This window comes from Brachycentrus maculatus, unplaced genomic scaffold, assembly GCF_059751285.1.
Source record: "Brachycentrus maculatus isolate JH-2025_06_01 unplaced genomic scaffold, ASM5975128v1 h1tg000088l, whole genome shotgun sequence".
NCBI lineage: Eukaryota > Metazoa > Arthropoda > Insecta > Trichoptera > Brachycentridae > Brachycentrus > Brachycentrus maculatus.
Genome location: NW_028280842.1, coordinates 353,300 through 369,472, shown reverse-complemented (window position 1 = coordinate 369,472; position 16,173 = coordinate 353,300). Strand labels below are relative to the sequence as shown.

The 16,173-nt window shown below is 32.1% G+C and overlaps 1 protein-coding gene across 1 annotated transcript in view; it reads right to left on the bottom strand.

The window, feature by feature from the left end:
* The window catches only part of LOC148310759 (transmembrane ascorbate-dependent reductase CYB561-like), a 124,786-nt gene that overhangs the window by 104,457 nt on the left and 4,156 nt on the right, over positions 1 to 16,173 (bottom strand). The gene's annotated exons all lie outside the window — the stretch shown is intronic.

Below are 16,173 nucleotides of genomic sequence, written 5' to 3'. Positions count from 1 at the left end.
TGAGTAGACAGCTCGATTTCAAAGCAATCAAAAATTAATAAATAAAGAAATAATATTACTCGATCTAAGAATTAAACAAAACAAATAGATTAGATTGTTCGATCTAAAACAAAGGCTGCATTTTCGCCACGTTGATCAAATGACTTTAAATTACCGTGTAATTTGCTGATTGCGTTTTTCAGTAATATGGATATCAACAGTGCTTTATAGTAATGGCTCACGTATTTCTAATAACGCTACCCGCAACAGACTGATTCGCCCCCAAGAGCCATTCTCCTTCACCCCCCATATGTCCTGAGGTGACCCTTTATACAGGGGTAGTAAACCGAGACTAGATTTACGGCGCTTCCAGTCAACTTTTATGGACGGATAAAATATTAGATACATTACGAAAAATCTATATCTTCCATTGTAATTTATGAGATTTTTATGCTCGGTTTCCGGTTGTTGTATTGAAGCTTTATAGCAATAATTAAATTGAAATGCCTTTACTCTAACCTTAAAAAATAGGAATACACGGATATTTTGTTTGTAATTAAAGTACTATTTATCTTATTTTACTATTTTTGTATCCGCCTTTGTAGTGTGTCCCCCTACGTAGTGTAATAGTCTGCACGCTCGGCTACCGTACTGGGGATACCGGGTTCGATTCCCAGAAGGTGGTCAAATAAATATAAGTGATTTTTCCACTCTTATACTTATTCAATATTACCCTGGACTGGTACCTGAAGCGGAGGGCTGATCACCTTTCCTTCGTGTGTTAACGATTAAGATAACACTGCGTTTATATGATGCAGTGCCTTATGCACCATCGGGTGCGGATGAGGGTTTCAAGGAAGAAGAAAGTATTATTTATTTTTATTAAAATCAAATACATAATCAAATACACATACAAATAATTTTCTATCATTGATTTTATATTTTACTAAACATTTTTTAAATGTGTCTAAATCTTTTATTACGAATGGTTATTTGACCCAATCAACAGCTGTTGCCATTAATATTTTTATTGATATAATTTGATAAATTGTAAACAAAGAATTGTACTATTTAAAATATTTTTTATCAAGTTTTGTTTTTTTTTTTTTTATATTTTCGATTTTTAAAATTTAACCCCCCTGACAGAAAGCCCTCCCCGGAAGTGCCCCCTGTACCCATATTGGCAACGGAGACTATTAAACTATCAAACAATGAATACTACAATCTATAATACAATGCATGAAGTTATTATGTTTGATTATATTATATAGTACTCGTACCTACATATATCGCTCACTCCTATCAACAACGTCATATATCAAAATACTTGAAAATTCAGGAGATCGTTTTTAAATTTTAAAAATATAATAAAATGTTTTAAAAATGAATATCGAGCCATTTATTGAACTTTTTACTGTGCAATAGATCTTTTTAGGTAAAACCTGAATGTTTTTTCTCCATTTGAAAAATATTTAGTATATTTGAATAAATAATTAAACAATACCTTTTCTTCTAAATGCATAAACAACACTTTCTGCCCTGTAGCGGGTAAATATTAAGTTAAAAACATGCTGCTTTTGCTGGGATATAGTACATTTTCTGGGCATTTTGAAAACGTGCACAAATTGACGATTTTTGATATATGACGTTGTTGAAAGGAGTCAGCGATATATGTCCGTATGTTCTGGAAAATATCTAATGCACTGCAAATTGAAATATGCAGGATCGATGACATGTTGATGCCATATAAAATAATAACTTATTGACCCTTTTAATATGTGAAATACATTTTTAAGTCATTCTATTTATAGAAGGTTCTATCTATAATTGGAAGAAAATTTTAGACCTTGGACAACAGGCGGATAGACAAATTATTCAACAGATATACCATATGTTTTGTGTTTTATCCGAATATAAATATTATTAATATTAATATTACCGAAATAAGATTCTATTAAAGCATTAGGGTGAGGAAAATAAGCCTAAATATAAGAATATAAATGAATCGATACGATTTTCTTTTATTATTAAAACATCAATATATGAAAAAAGTACTTACCTACATACATATAAGTACCTACTTCTCTGTTAAATCAAATAAAAGTACCCAATTTTTAATCAACATTATACAATATTATACAAATATTTATATACTTACGTTACAAAAACTGTGTATTTTTTTTCAGTACAATAGATACAGCTAATTATTTGTTTCTTAAATTATTATAATTTCGTATTAACCTTGTGGTAATCTAGCTGTTTTAATTTTAATGTTACTTGGTAAATACCACAATTTTTTTTAAATACATTGCAACACCGTATGATTTGTGGTTTAAAAATAATATGGAATGCATCGAAAGATTTGTCACAATAGATTTTAAGAAAAAGTTATATTAACCTTAAATTAAAATAAAAAAATTAATTAATTTTTTGTATTTGTGCAAAAGTTCAGTTTAATACTACGGTAATGTAAATTTAAATAGTTAGTCCTTCAAATCTTTGTGTGTATACTTAAATTAAAATAATTAAAAATATATATATATATATTCACACCCAAGAAAGTTTCAACACAATTTTTTCACATTTTTTTATTTCACAAATTAAACAGATGGCGTTTCGAATCAGTAAGTTGGATATGGATAATCGATGGCGAATATTACCCATGTACCATGATCACTTAAATCAGCCAAAGAGAGGTCGTAATCATATAATATTGTCCTAAATTCTCCATTGTTTACTTTGTGTAATACTGCTTAAACTTTTTAAATGGTATTACACAAAGTGAACGATGAATACTAAGGAGACTGTTTTCAACTATCCCCTACTTGTATGAGTATGTGCGAGTATAAGTATTATGAAAACACGATTTTTTGTATCTCCTTGTTCAAGTTGATGTATTTGAAATGCCATCTTTGTTATTTTTTTCTGAAAGTGCATTTGACCGTTAAGTAATAGCCCATGTTGGGAGTGCAGTATTGGTTGATGTTGTATTCGTGATAACGTCAGTAAAATAATGCACATAAAGGGGGTGACTTTTTAATGAAGTTAATGCACATATGGTAACTACTGGACTCAATCATTAACATGAAGGGTGAAAAATAAGGGTAGTTTTAAACACCACTGGTTCATTGAATATATAATGGCATCGTATCGATTGTACGATATTGTACGCGGAGATTGATTTATACAATTTTGTTCTTTCGAATAAAGGTTTAGAGCAGTGGTTCCCAAAGTTTTGGAATTTGCCCCGCCCCCCCCCTCCTTATCGCAGGGTAACATGAAGGGTCAGTTTACTACTACTACTTCTTCTTCTTCTTTTATTGGCTTTTCACCCATCTTGGGTGTTATAGCCAGTGTCGAGTTATTTTACTACTACTACGTCTACAACCATCACGCCGTTTCTCCGCAGGGTATGCAGAGAGGATGGAACGCCACGCTCTTCTGTCCTGAATCCTGACATACTACTAGCTTCCTTCACGTCCATTCGTAGACTTTTGACACCACTAGATTTTAGGTTCCGATTGTATTTTTATGTATTATACTGGTTAAAGTGATCACTTTATACACTTGTAACGTTCACCATTCTACCCATAATTGAAAACTACACTACTCAAGTTTTATTTATGCTTCAGTCGAAAATATTTTTAACGTGGTATTCCTTCAGCACCATCTCAGGTTGAAATTATAAAGTTTTTTTCATTATCATAAACCTTCAGAAATTAACATTCACCAATCATGGATAGAGTGGAAAATGTTACACGTGAATAAAGTAATCACTTAAACCAGCTTATGGCAGATGGTAAGCTCTGTAAATGCCGATCTTAAAATCAATATAAGAAAAAAGACACTCTTAAATAATTTGCAACACATTAATTTCGCATGATAATATGATAATATAACATGCATGTGGATAAAAAAAAGATGAATGTCTGGGTATTTTGTTGATATATCAACACAGGTGAAGAAGCATATTAACAGAACCATATTCTTCTTCGTCTATGTAGTGATATCAATAAAAAATCTTGATACAAATAACTCTTCTATACAGAATTTCTGAACAAAGATTTGGACACACTCCAAATATCGTGAAAGATTCGTTATATTTTTTTACATAAATTTACATAAACTTTTAACATTTATTTCAAGAACAATTATAAATATATTTAAAAACCCACCAAGCCACCTTGTGTGTCTTGTCGGTGGAGTTCTTTTTACACGCATTTTTTATTGTTTTTATTCATTTTAACCTAAAATACAAACAAAAAAGAGAGAAAATTGAATCTTTATAATGCTTATATTTTTAATTAATAAAATATTCCAACGATTCACTTTCTAGCGTTCTAGTTTTAGAACAACTCCTTCAATATTAATTATCTATCAGCCACAGAAAAATGTAGGTCTTCGATAAATTAGGTTTCCCCCTTTGACCTTTAGTTTCGTAATTGAAGCTTTTCAACTATTCAGACCCAATCACCAGAAATGTTCAAGACGTCAGAATGCCTTAATACTGTATCAGAGGTGTCGTAAATAGTTACCGGATTCACACAACACAATTATTGATTTTATTTTTTTTTTATAAATCGTTCACTTCTTTCAACAACGTCATATATCAAAAATCGTCAATTGTCAGTTGTACATTTTTTTCGGAATGCCCTGAAAATGTACTATATCCCAACAAAAGTGGCATATTTTAAACTACCCGCTACATATTTAAATTTACCCGCTACAGCGCAGAAATTGTTGTTTTTGCATTTTGAAGAAAAGGTATTGTTGAATTGTTTTTTAAAATAAACTAAATATTTTTCAAATGGAGAAAAAACCTTCAGGTTTTACCTAAAAAGATCTATTGCTCAATAAAAAGTTCAATAAGTGGCTTGATATTTATTTTTAACACATTTTATTATATTCTTAAGCTATAAAAACGATCTCCTGAAAAATCTAGTTTTTTTTATATATGACGTTGTTGAAAGGAGTAAGCGATATCGTCATGCACGTATCATTACAAATTATATATGACAATATTGTGCCCTTACTGACTTTTCCCGTGCCAAGGGCACATTTTGCAATACTTGCTAATAAAACTATATGAAAGAAAATCGTTTATGATACGAATTTGACATGATCGATGATGCGGTCTTTTTCAGATCTACCCATCACCATTATCTATTTATGAATAGCTCTTTCTTACTAAGTTTCTATTTTAATGACTTTATGGACAATGATAGCGGGTTGAAGTTCTTTTGGACAAAAGAGGTATGTGGTTGAAATACTTCCTCTGCTTTTATTACTAGCCATATTCACCTCGTATTTTTTTTACTATTCTTTCTTCATTCATTGAAGACAAAAACATATTTACTATTTTTCACATTTCATCATCCGAGTAGTGAATACAATTTAGTTGTTCTTTTACTATATAAAATGTACAATAGAAATAATGATAAAAATCCTAAATCTTACAAATTTTGTATTTCATTTATTTTATAAAGTTTCCAAATTGTACCACAAAGCTTAAGAAAAAACTACTCATTAAAACATATAAAAATAAATAGAAACTTTCTTTTCATTTGTCACGTATGAAGGTTTTTAACTTTTAAAATCAAGTAATTTACACTTAGTAAGTCGACAACCCGTGCATGAGCTTTCAGCACTACTTTCAGCAAGGTGCTTGACCCGCAGAGAGCTTTCACGCTCCAGGAAACGTTTCTTACTTATTTTCCTATTTCCTTCCTCCCTCCCGCGCTGGGTTGCCGAGAGTAATGACTGGAGACGAGTAAGTATCTCGTGTCGATACTTCAACCCGAGATTGCTCCATGAATTCTTTATGCAACAATACACCGCGATTTTAATAAAGATCTTCCCGAGAGAAAATACGTGTTTGACTTGAACAAAGGAACTATTTTATATCGAAAGCGGAGCTTTGAGATGAAAAATGAAAAGCCTGACTCAAATCTTTTTTTTAAATGCATTTCTTATTCTTCGCGGGTCGTGTCGGGTGTCGAAATAGTCATTCCGCATCATTTTCAAACACCATATGTGAAGGTAATTCTTAATTTTAGAGTTGTGTCCTTGGGACGTTGAAAGTTGAAGAGGGGGTATGAGCTGTTTATTATTTTTATTTATTTTGTTTTTTTTTTTTTTAATTTCTTATCAGTGGAAATAAAGACAATAAGGGGAGGCTTTAGTCATTGTCATATTGTTAATTATAGGTTTATTATTATTTATATTTTAATGAATTTCTATTGTTTCAATATGTTGCAGTTTATGACTTTTCGTATTAATTATTTTTTGGTATTTACTGAAAACTAAACTATAAAGTTTAAAATTTACGACTGCCGAAACAATTATTGTAATTCTTTAAAAAATTACTCACCCCGACGTTGACTATCAATTGTGAGAAAGCCCTGTAAATACCTAGACTTATATATTCGCATCTTCATCTTTGTATGTTGAGGTGTCAAAATGTGAAAATAACTCCTTAGTGGTAAAATGTAAACAAAGGATTTGGACAACACTCAAAATGCTCAACATTACAAACTCACACACGAATTGAAAATTAATACATTTTAAACTCATTTTGCAAGTTGGCAAGAATCTAACAAGCGACACCAGTCGAATGTCTATCTAGAAATACTACGATGCATTAAATCATTAACTTCCTTGTACTGATTACTAAAGGACGTCCACCGATGAGATGGGTGGACGACATCAGGAAGTTTGCTGGAAGACAGTGGATGGGGACGGCGCAGGATCGGGAGGAGTGGAGGCGGAAGGGGGAGGCCTTTGTCCAGCAGTGGACCTCAACGGGCTGATATGATGATGATGACTGATTACATACTCTCGTTTTAATGTTATTGTGAATAATCATGAAATAATACGAAATTCAATCAATTAGTACCTACAAATGTCATAGATTATACGAGTAATTGAAAGAGCTAATTATTTTCGAAATTTACTCATTCAAATTGCTCATCGAACTCGTGTGCTTTTTGATAATTGCTTTTAAATTATAATTTGAATTGAAATAATAATTAACAGAAATATCTTTTCATTGGGTATTATGAGTAAAAAATAGTACTTTCCTATCCAATTCATTTTAAAGCGATTTTATACTCGGCTAAGCGAAAAACTAGTCATAAAAAGCAAAGAGATACTGGTGAAGGCTAATTTCAAACACCCCTTTAATCAAAAATTAGTCACACATAAAATTAAGAATTCCGATGAATACAGAAGAATTTTTGTACATATTTTAATAATATAAATATATACTTACAAATTTATATATATTTTTACACACACATATATATATATATATATATATATATATATATATATATATATATATATATATATATATATATATATATATATATATATATATATATATATATATATATATATATATATATATATATATATATATATATATATATGTAAAAACCTTTCATATTTTGAGTGTGTCCTATTATATTAAACACCCAATAACGTTGAGAGATAAGCACCGCGCTATCGGAGAGAACGTTATAGGGGTAAATGTTTTTAAATTGTATTTCAATTTCATAATGACTCATTTTAGTCATTTTTGCTGATTAAAATGTAAAAACACAATTGAAAACATTGACCCCCTGTAACATTCCCTCCGATAACTCTGTACATTTCTCAACGTTATATGGGGGTAGTTAACCCAGTACAGTTAGTACTTGTTCACAAATCTGGATTTTATCCATTCAGGAAGTATTTTTACATTTTGACTTCTCAACTCAGATGATGAAGAATATGGAAATCTCCGTATTTACAGGGCTTATGGCCTGTCAAAGGCTGGTCAAGTGATCACTTAACATACGTGCAAAATTCACCATTCTTCCCATGATGCCAACCACGCTCAAAAATTTGGAACTCATATGTACTCAAAATTAATTTCATGACACAGTACATATAAATTGACAACACCCATCTTTGTTGAATATATAAAAGCTTTTATTTAGCACAAACCCTTTTTAATTTGTTTGAAAGAATTATTTTTACATACTGGAAAACGACTAAAAACATGGTTTTGATTTTTTTTGTAGCTTGTAATTTGACCAGTTATTTTTAATTAAAACATTTTTATTCCAGACTTTTAACAAGTATTTAAACTTTGGTAAATTATTCTCTAGAACTTCCCTCTAAGTACAAAATGTACATGTTATTACATCTGAACAAGCTCCCGATGGATTCAGAATTCTCAATTTCACTGAATCGGTTTGTTCGTCTGAAAGATATTAAATTTAATATTTAATGAGAGACTTTCGTATTCTAACTGTTTCAACATTTTCTTTGAATCGTAATGGAATTAATGCATTCGTTTAAAATAATATATCATTAACGTGCTTTACAGTATAATATCAAGCATATCGCTCACTCCTTTCAACAACGTCATACTTACCATATTTCAAAAAACTAGATTTTTCAGGAGATGTTTAAAATGTATTAAAATATATTTAAAAAAATATCAAGCCACTTATTGAACTTTTAACCGTGCTACAGATCTCTTTATGGAAAACCTGAATGTTTTTTCTTCATTTGAAAAATATTAAGTTTATTTAAAAAAATAATTCAATAATACCTTTTCTTCAAAATTCAAAAACAAAACTTTCTGCCCTGTAGCAGGTAAATATTAAGTTAAAAATATAGTATATAGTACATTTTCTGGGCATTCCGAAAATTTTCACAACTGAAATAAAGTAAGTACTTACTCTTGTATTTCGAAAGAGTCATCACGTTAATAAATATTATTAGTAGTAGACATCGAATTAGTAGTACCTAAGTAGCGATCAAATTGGATCTATACATTTTGTAGTTAATTTTTATTTGGTAAATACCACAATTAAGTTTAATTTTTACTAATTATTTACGTTTAAGTAAAAATTAAATTTTATAAATATATTATTATATTTTAAGTAGAGAGAAATAATAAAGGAATCACAATGGGAATATTTTCAAAAGCGGACTAGAAGTCAAGTTTAATTGTTAATTTATAATGGGTAGATTTTTATTAATTGCTTTACTTATTTCTAATTTTTCAAAATTTTATAAACTAAGACAAGATTTATTTACATGTAAAATTTCTATGCCCGCTGATTTATTAAAAGTTTTATAAATATTGCTTTTATATAAGCTGATAATTCCACGATTAGGTGTTCTATACTCCTGCGTAAGATTGATTTTATGAAAAATTCTAGTTTGGATATATTTCGACTAAACGTGTTTCCTCCCCTCAATCAGTTCTCAGCCCGGAACACGTAAGATGTTCAAATATAAGAGCATGAACATGTGAATATTGAAATTCAACGAAAATATTTTTTCCATCTCGAGTACACAGCATTTTCTTAGGGAGCTGTTCTCTTTTCCTTTTTCCCTTTCCTCTAGCAAATTACATTTCATAACTTCCCATTGCACGTACTTCCGGGCAAAGGAATTCTCCCTCGCCATACCGCAAGTCTCAGAGCCGTAAGCTTATGGAGTTATACCATGCGTATAAGTGTATTGGCGTGTGATACAATGCATATTAGGTGTATTGGCGTGTGATACGAGGCATATTAGGTGTATAGGAATGTGATGCAAGGCATATTAAGTAAATTAGGATGTGAGACAAGGCATATTAAGTATACAAAATACAAAACTTGTAATATAATGGTATGTGATACACAAGATATATTATGTGTATCGGGATGTGATACAAAGCATATCAAGTATACTTGTGATACAAAGCGTATTAAATGTATTGGTATGTGATAATATTATAACTGGGTTGGCGTGATACAAGGAATATTAACTGTATTGGCATATGATACAAGGCATACTAAGTGTTTTGGCAAGTAATTCAGGGAATATATTGGCGTGTGATTGTCCTGACGAAGAGGCGGGTACGTATCGACACCAGTCGACTAAAATCTAGAAAAATAGTATATAAACCTACCTACAAGTGGTTATATATTATAATAATATGGTATATCTAAAACATTCTTTGATTTGTCTACCATACTGGAGGTCCTGAGCTCAATCTCCTTACGGTGAAAATAAATTCAAACCAATTTTACGTTCTAATATTGATTTAATGTCATCTTGGACGGGTACCTGAAACGTAAGACTGTAAATAAGGATAATACCGAACAATTTAATACTGAAATAGAGATGGATAAGAAGAATAAAAATAAAATTCTAATTACTTTCATGTTTTATCAATCACGTGTATGTAAGATTTCCTTTTGATTAGTTTATCAGACATCTTTTATCTCGATGCTCTATTTTAAGATACAGACCATACTGTTCACTTAGTATGGGCGCTCGCGTTATAATGACGGGCTGAAATACTCGTACAATTTTTTTTTTTTTTTTTAATTTAAAATGTGTTCCGCCGATGAAACAGTGTGCGACAAAGAAAAACCAGGATGGCGTCAGTTTTGAGAAGAACTTGATAAACTTTGGTGTCGATTCTTTGTTTTTTTTTCAGAGCAACCGAGTCTTATATTACATAATATATATTTTTTTTATTATTAATCGTTCGCCTCCGTAGTGTAATGGTCAGCGCGCTCGGTTACCGTTCCGGAGGTCCCGGGTTCGATTCCCAGGGGGGTCAAATAAATATAAGTGATTTTTTCACTGTAATATTTATTCAATATTACCCTGGACTGGTCCTGAAGCGGGGGGCTGATCACCTTTCCTTCATGTGTAAACGATCAAGATAACACTGCGTTTATATAAAGCAGTGCCCTATGCACCATTGTGGTGCGGATAAGGGTTTTATTATTATTAATATTAAATGCGTGACCAAATTTCTGAACATGTTTAGAAAAAAAATTTGTAACTTACAATTTGAAACTGTTTCCGTGTTGATGGAAATGTCCGTTTAGTATATTTTGGTACAAAGTTTTACAAAAAAATGTGAAAAATTAAATTTTTTTTATAATTTTTTATTGGAGTATTAGGATATTTCCACATCTTACATTCTAACGTTCACACTGATTGTTAAACGCGAAGCTTTTATTTAGCAGATACCTTCGTGAAGTGTATTAAAGATTCGTCCTGAATTAATTGATTTACTAGGAGACGCATGAAAACACAATTTAATATTTTTACTAAACTTAAATTTTCACCAATTATTTTAATCAAAATATTTTGAATGTATCTGAGTGTTTGACCACAAATTTTGATTATGAGTTTATTAATAATTATTTAATATTTAAAAATATTTCTTCACACCCAAAATATTTTAATTCTTAATATCTTGGATTTATAACACGAGTCCACTGTACTTGAAGATCGATGTACCATTTTACATCTGGTAAGAGTAAGCTTCTGTTGACACCAAATAAATAAATAATATCTTAGGTCACTTAAATATAGGGAGGGGACGAACGGAACTCGATTATAACAATGTTTGTAAATCATATCCTGTTATTGAATACCTTCTAAGGTACAAACTTTAAGTAAGCTTTTCGAGATCTGGAAGCTATACGAGATCGTTAGCTATGAGACACCGCAAGATGTCCCGTACCTGTTGATGTTTTTTTTGAGGTTCCCCTGTATTATTATAATACAATACTTAAACTCATTCAATTTAAATTAATTTTGTCAGAAAAATTATATAAAATCATGACTTTCAACCCCTGCCTGGTTGTGCATATAATATAAAAAATTGTCTAGCCTCACACCAGTCTGATGATGTCGGTTGCGACAAAATACCCGGCCACTGGTCATAAAAATTAAATATGGAAAAAACCATAAAAGTAGTTGCTAATTTTTTTTAATTAAATAAAAAATGACATATCAAAGATGAAGAATAATATGGAAGTCTAGGCATTTACGGGGCTGACGACCGTGAAAGGCTGGTTTAAGTGACCACTTTACACACGTGTAACAATCACCAATTCTACCCATTATTGACAACCACACAACTCAAATTCTTATACTCCTATAATTGGAGATAATCCAGATTTGTGAACAAGTATTTGGAATGTTGTAAATATATAACGAAGCTGTTGTTTTTGCTTCCACCGTGTATTCGTATATGGTAGGCGAGCTAGCCACTACAGTGGCGTGGAATGAGGGGGGGATGCTGGAACGCTCTCGCTTCAGAGGGCTGTTTGTACTTTATTACGAGATAAGGAGGGGTGGTCCCGCTTCCCACAGCCTCTCCAAGGAATATATAATACTTCAATTTGCTCTGTTGTGTAAACTTCATACACACTGCTCGGGGAATGATATAACCGTGGAAACGGTGTATTGTTTGAATCAATTTTGCATTACGTAAATACAAACATTTTACAACTACTTTGTATATATTAATACGAGTATATATTATACTCGTATATACATTTGTCCGCCTCCGTGGTGTAATGGTCTGCGTGTTTAGCTACCGTGCTGGAGGTCCCGAGTTCGATTCCCAGGGGGGCAGAAAATAAATATTAGTGATTTTACACTGTAATATTTATTTAATATTACCCTGGACTGGTTCCTGAAGCGCAAGAGTGATCACTTGCCTTCACTATGCACCACTGGGAGCGGATAAGGGTTATAATAATATACATAAATACATTAGTAAAACAGTGGTGTAAACTTATGTACATGGTATATCTTCTTCTTCTTCTAACCCTTATCCGCACCCGAAGGTGCAAAAAACACTGCATCGAATAGAAGATGGCATTTTCGTTTGAAAATGATTGTGAAGATTAAATGGACTGACTGTCCTTATATGTATATGTAGTAATACAATTCTAGGCACTTAAGTAATAGTTTTAATATTTTTGCTGTAATATTTTATGACAAAAAACAGTAGTGGAGTTTTTCAACAATAAAATATGACTCAAAAAATCATTGTTTGATCTTTAACATTTGATACAAAAAAATATAAACAAAAATAATAAAAAATGAAAATGATATTTTCTGGCGTTTTTCATGTGTGTGATTATAATCCAGGATTCGGACCTCACATACTAATAAAACAGTTTCTGGTCAATAAAAGCTTCTTTTCATCTCACCAATAGATGTCTCTAGTGAAGTTCTAGTGATTCAAGAACAATGTTTCAAAATGGGTTCATATATATAGAACTTCCAAGAATTTGAGTAGTTTGGTTGTTAATAATGGGTAGAATTGGTGAATGTTACACGTGTGTAAAGTGATCACTTAAACCAGATTTCCATATTATTCTTCATCTTTAATGAGATGTCAAAAAATAATAGATAGATAGATAGATATTACAACAAAGTGACTACCGAATCAGTAAAATTAGATCAACTATATTTAAGTAACTCCAATTCTGGTCTTGAAACTAAGTACCTTGTTATAAGATTTCATCGTCCTTACACTCCCCACATCTTAGCTCTTAATATCGCCCTTACCCACACGTGTTCCCGACACCGTCGCATAAATATCTCCTCATGTTCCAACACCACTTAGTTATTATGTTTACAGTCGCCTGCTCCCTCGCCGCTCCCCGAAGCGTCCTGTGTTTACTTTACAAACTACCACTAAAATTACGTTTCTATAGCCCTACTTCACCTATCCGACTCCATACAAATCTTTAGACTCTTTAGCAATACACTAGAACACCCAAATGGTTGATCGCCAATGTTTCTGAAAAACTATTTTTCAGGCGAAAAAAGCAAATGATTTTTATTATTCATTATATCAGATATTTGTCCGCCTCCGTGGTGTAATGGTTAACATGTTTAGGTCTGGAGGTCCCGGGTTCGATATAGACCAAAAATATAAGTGTTTTTTCACTCTTATATTCAATTAATACTACCCTGGACCGGTGCCTGAAACTGGAGGCTCTTCACCTTTCCTTGATGTGTTAACAATCAAGATAACACTGCGTTTATATGATGCAGTGCCCTATGCACCATTGGGTGTGAATGAGGGTTTGAAAATGAAATATTATGTACGAGGTTTATAGATCATTAAGTGGATTTTAGTTTCCTCTAACCAAGAACATTTTTTTTGTTGGGTAATATATACAAAATAAAACAAGGTTTTTGTTGGATTGAATTCTACATTTATTAATGTATATCTTAATACGTGACGCGTTTCGTCTTCTAAGGACATTATCAAATACTCCTGTGTTTGATAATGTCCTAAGAAGACGAAAGAGAGAGAATCGAACGCCACACCACTCTGTCTTTGCAAACATTCTTCGCCTCTTCTACATTCATGCATCTCCTCATACATACCCGAAGATTGTTACGACTCCTGACCCGGCCGCTTTCAAATATTTGACATACCTGATTGTGCCAGGTTTTCCTCGGTCTTCCTCTGCTTCTTTTGCCAACTACATTCGCCTCATAAATATGTTTAACCGTTCTTTCCTCACTCATACGTCCCACATGTCCAAACCATCTCAACACACCTTTCTTAATTTTATCGATAATACTTATCTCAGCCTTACATTCTTTCCTTATTTCATCATTCGAACATCTATCGAACATCGTTTCGCCACAAATTCGTCTGAAGGATCGCGTTTCGACTGCATTCAGTCTGCTTTCATCCTTCTTTTGCTAACTCCATGCTTTGCTTCCATACATAAGGGTTGGAACCAGAACTCCGTTGTGTACTGCTAGTTTAGTTTTCGCTGATAGATTTTTATTTGCTAAAACTGATTTTAGTGCACCGTTCACTCTGTTCCCAGCATAGTAATATGAATAAAAAATACATATGAGGAAAACATGGCATGATTGAGAGATCAGAAAGACACAGGCCGAGTCGGAACAGCAGAAAGGCGACATAACCTACCAATGGAAAACTATCGAAACATTATCCAAGATACATATTTTAATAAATACTCAGACGAAACTCAAGGTAACGACGAAAGCCGGTCGCTGGTCAAATAAAAATAAAGTGGAAAAGCTAAGAATATAGGTTTTCATCTAATAATATCGTAGTCGTACAGGAGAATGTGACCAACTAACAAAATATAAAATGTTCAGGAGGGCCATTTAAGCCACTTTTGTTTGGCAAGAAAATAAAAATGGATGCGTTTTGTCATATTTAACAAGACAGTATATTATACTTCCAAGTTTAAAATCGCTTTGGGATTTTTTCAGGGCAATATTAAGCTAGTAGGATATCAAATAGTCAATGATCACATTTTTGTAAACAAATGCACTTGGTCACTTTCTCCTGTACCACTACGATATATTAAAATGCAATTGCATCACGAAGTGTCAGTGGATAATATAAATCTATTAAATACTCAGAATATCGAATCACATAACGCACAGCAAGGAGCCGAACGACTTGCAAAGAAAATATTGCATTTTTATTATTCAATTTGATGTTTCGCTTGAAGTACCATAATGAACAGTCTACTTATTACACATCCTATATCCTGCAGTTAATGCTTTCTGATTACAACGCATCCTTTGTCGTGATTTATCTTCTCGTTGCTATAACATCTCAATTTCTTCGAAATCTTACAGTGATTCCTTGGAATATTCATTAAGAATCTCTATCTATACGTGTTTTGTACCCTGATTCTCGGCAAGATGTTAGCTGTGTTTGATAAAAATTACAACCATCAAATCCAGCCAATTACAAATGAATGGACTAATTAATCGTAAGCCTTGACATTTTTCTTTTAACGATACTCATTTTTGAATAACTAATTTGAATTAGAAAACTTTTAAAACCTTGAATTACATGTTATTTTTTATTAAATATTTGTTAGGGCAGTTAAAAACCACCACATTTGTACGTGTGTATGTATGTACCATTATACATATTCACTTATACATTTTACATATATTTATATATACTCTTTATATATGAAAGAACGGTAAAACAAATATATGATACGAATGTCGTTGGAAATAAAAGTAGAAGAAGACCGAGGAAAACTTGGCACCATAAAGTATTTCAAATGTTCAAATAATTGGCAGGTTTGTTCATGCAATGAGCTCTCTGAGTGGTGTGGCATTCCGTTCTCTCTGCCTACCCCTGCGGAGAAGCGGCGTGATGTGCGTGGCGTGCAAATGTGGTTGGTAATAGAAGCAAAATATATGTATATGTAAGATTCCGAAAATTTGAGTAGTGTGGTTGTCAATCATGGGTAGAATGGTGAATATTGCACGTGTGTAAAGTGATCACTTAACCAGCCTGTGACAGATCATAGGCCCTGTAAAAATCCAGACTTCCATAATCTTCTTCATCTTTGAGATGTC